This window comes from Rutidosis leptorrhynchoides, chromosome 2 (assembly GCF_046630445.1).
Source record: "Rutidosis leptorrhynchoides isolate AG116_Rl617_1_P2 chromosome 2, CSIRO_AGI_Rlap_v1, whole genome shotgun sequence".
In the NCBI taxonomy this organism is placed as follows: domain Eukaryota; kingdom Viridiplantae; phylum Streptophyta; class Magnoliopsida; order Asterales; family Asteraceae; genus Rutidosis; species Rutidosis leptorrhynchoides.
The window spans coordinates 276,604,062-276,608,082 of record NC_092334.1 but is presented as its reverse complement, the minus strand read 5'-3'; the positions used below and the strand labels follow the sequence as shown (position 1 = coordinate 276,608,082).

The window sequence follows — 4,021 nt, the reverse complement described above, 5'->3', positions numbered from 1 at the left end:
AAAGTTTATCATAGTTTTTAATTATCAAACCCAAAACAGCCCGCGGTGTTACTACGACGGCGTATGTCCAGTTTTACGGTGTTTTTCGTGTTTCCAGGTTTTAAATCATTAAGTTAGCATATCATATAGATATAGAACATGTGTTTAATTGATTTTAAAACTCAAGTTAGAAGGATTAACTTTTGTTTGCGAACAAGTTTAGAATTAACTAAACTATGTTCTAGTGATTTCAAGTTTAAACCTTCGAATAAGGTAGTTATATATATATGAATCGAATGATGTTATGAACATCATTACTACCTCAGGTTTTGTGGATAAACCTACTGGAAATGGGGAAAATAGATCTAGCTTCAAAGGATCCTTGGATGGCTTGAAAGTTCTTGAAGCAGAATCATGACACGAAAACAAGTTCAAGTAAGATTTTCACTCGAAATAAGATTGTTATAGTTATAGAAATTGAATCAAAGTTTGAATATGAGTATTACCTTGTATTAGAAAGATATCTTACTATAAATAAGAAAGATTTCTTGAGGTTGGATGATCACTTTACAAGATTGAAAGTAAGCTAGCAAACTTGGAAGTATTCTTGATTTTATGAAACTAGAACTTATAGAATTTATGAAGAACACTTAGAACTTGACGATAGAACTTGAGAGAGATCAATTAGATGAAGTAATTTGAAGAATGAAATGTTTGTAGGTGTTTTTGGTCGTTGGTATATGGATTAGATATAAAGGATGTGTAATTTTGTTTACATGTAAATAAGTCATGAATGAATACTAATATTTTTGTAATTTTATGAGATATTTCATTCTAGTTGCCAAATGATGGTTCCCACATGTGTTAGGTGACTCACATGGGCTGATAAGAGCTAATCATTGGAGTGTATATACCAATAGTATATACATCTAAAAACTGTGTATTGTACGAGTACGAATACGGGTGCATACGAGTAGAATTGTTGATGAAACTGAACGAGGATGTAATTTTAAGAATTTTTGTTAAGTAGAAGTATTTTGATAAGTGTCTTAAAGTTTTTCAAAAGTGTATGAATACATATTAAAACACTATGTAGCGACCCCGACAAATCGTCAAATGACGGCGTCATCTACGTATGGTCCCATTACATGTGTCGTAGGTCTTTATAACAAAGTTTGACCGAAAATATGTCGCATTCATTTCATAAAAGGATGTTTCAATGTTTACAAAAGAAGTTCCCATAACGAGTACATAACAATGGTTAAAGTTTGTATGAAACACATGCGACACAATTTAAAGTAGCCAAAATACGCTCCACGTATGCAATATACTCGACATCCAATGCAAGTATCAAAAAGTATGTGCGGAAGCATGCATCACCTAAGTTCAAGGACCTGAGAAAACATAGAGAATCTGTCAACGAAAACGTTGGTGAAATCATAGTTGTATGCATAAAGTATATTTGTATCACAAGGTTTAGTATAAAACGTTTATCAAGCGTATACATCTCAAAAGATGTGTTTGTATCACGAGCACCCAATTATCAAGCTTAACTGAATCTTACCTCTGCATAATAGTGTTAGAACCTACACTATACATTGAAAGAACGTTTCATTCCTTCGAATGAGGGTTCGTTAAACCCGCATGGCCACACAACATAATTTCTCGCTTACACCCTACAAGTGTAACTAATGATAATTGGACTTGAGGCTTTTCGTTCTAACTCGTATGTATCTTTGCTTTTGTATAGTATTCAAAACGTTAAAGTATGAAAAGTATATGTAAGTATGTATTGTATATGTTTTCTCATCCCACGATTTTTAAAGTATAAAAGTGTTTGAAGAGTGGGCTATGATCTCACCTTTGATTGCAAGAGTGTAATAGTACTTCAACAAGTAAACGTGCAAAGAACAATGCTAGTCTCGACCTAAACAAATAGGTTGTATCAATAACGATAGTCACGAAGGGTCAAAGATGTTCAATTTGTCCTATGGCTCGACACGACTCGATTATGTTGCATGTGAAGCAAATTGTCAAGTTTCATGCAAGATACAAGTATAGAATCATGTTAGAAAGATTGCATAATTAATTGGTTAAGTTTGACAAAAAGTCAAACTTGGTCGGGTCAAAGTCAACGAAAAAGTCAACATGTTCGGGTCGGGTCCCGGACTATTTTTCTATGCTAATTATTCATATACAAGTGTATTAAAACAAGTTTCATGTGAATCGGAGGTCAATAGCTAGTCAAACATTTCGCGTGAAATGGGACAATTTGAGCAGATTCTGGCCAGGCCTATTGGCGCGCCGCGCAGGTATAGGGGCGCGCCGCGCCACCCACTGGGCAGGTCTGTTTCTGCTTTTCCACAAGTATGCACGAGCCAAAACCAATTCTAACACAACAATTGACCCGCAAACACTTATAATGCCTATCATACATCGTTGGAAAGGTATTTTGACGAGGGATGCAACTAAACACATATCATCAATCAAATTTCCACTTACAACAACCAAAAACCACAATTAATGTTCCTCATTCAATGCATACAAGTCATAAATGCCATTTAATAATTTGGTAACCAAATTACATGAACAATATGCCGTTTCGAAGGTAATTAAGCATACAACACAACCTAACACTTACAATTAGCATTTCGTGTCATTTAAAGCATCAAAAGTCCATTTCTAGTTCATGAAACCCTAACTCAAATTCACCAAATTTCATAATCAAGTTTAGAAGGTTTCTTTAACCAAACCATACATCATAACGAAGCTAGTAACACTAGGAATAAGATTAAAACATGAACTCTTAGCATCAAACAACATATGAACACTCAAAATTCAAGATTAAGCATGTGAACTTTCAATATGAACTAGTTACATCAAAATAGCAAGAACAAGCATACAAAACACATAATCATACTAGACTTGAGCCATAGACACTAATTAACAACCTTTTAACTCAAAAATCTCAAGAACACATAATATTAGTGATTTTAGAAAGTTACCCAAATTTGATGAAATCGGTATGGAATCGAAGAGGAGATCACGAGGAGTTCAAATATGTAATTTGTTTTGATCGAATCCTTCTTGAACGAATTTGGATGAGGAATTGCTTTTTGATGAATTTAAAGAATGGTGGAAGTATTAGATGAAAAGGAAAAATTAAATGAAGAAATGAGGTGGAAGAGTTTGACTAGTCAAGTGGCTAGTCACCACTTTGGTGTCTTGGCGAAACAAGTCCCTCAAGTTGCAATCGGGTGCGTTAAATTACCTAAAACAAGATAATTGAAATGCGTATTAACGGAAGATGTTATAAACATATAACGGAGTTTAAAATAGTTAAACGGAAAAGTTGACGGAAAAAGGCGGGATGTTACATTACCTACACCTTAAAAGAAATTTCGTCCCGAAAGTTAGGTAGGCGTAGTGGTCGTTGTTTCTTCCTCGGAATCTGACGTTTTCGGAACCGGGAATAGATGAGGGTGTTTCTTTCGCATTTGATCTTCTCTTTCCCAAGTAAACTCGGGTCCCCTTTTGGCGTTCCAACGGACCTTAACAATCGGGATCCGGCTTTGTTTCAATTCCTTCTCGACGTAGTCCACAATTTCAACCGGTTCCTCCACAAAATGGAGTTTGTCATTAATAGTAAGTTCCTCGAGAGGAACGACGATATCGGGCTCGGCAAGACATTTCTTCAAGTTAGATACATGAAAAGTAGGATGGACGGAGCTTAATTGAGGCGGAAGATCCAAACGATACGCAACGGTTCCAACACGCTCTAAGATTTCGAAAGGACCAACGTACCGCGGATTTAGTTTCCCACGTTTCCCAAAACGGATGACACCTTTCCAAGGTGCGACTTTTAACATGACGCGGTCACCGACTTGAAATTCGAGGTCTTTGCGTCTTTTGTCGGTATAGCATTTTTGACGACTCCGGGCCGTCCGAAGCCTATCTCGGATTTGAAGAATCTTCTCGGTGGTTTCGTGAATGAGTTCGGGCCCGGAAATTTTCACGTCACCCACTTCGGCCCAACAAAGAG

The 4,021-nt window shown here is 36.3% G+C and overlaps 1 long non-coding RNA gene across 1 annotated transcript; it reads right to left on the bottom strand.

Annotated features, from left to right (window-relative positions):
- Positions 1-1,123: 1,123 nt before the first annotated feature.
- Positions 1,124-3,244, bottom strand: LOC139891790 (uncharacterized). The gene is made up of 3 exons (XR_011773839.1): positions 2,985-3,244; positions 1,841-1,906; positions 1,124-1,373 (listed from the first exon to the last, which is right to left on the bottom strand). It is a non-coding gene; the product is annotated as an uncharacterized lncRNA (long non-coding RNA).
- Between the last annotated feature and the right edge of the window lie 777 nt (positions 3,245-4,021).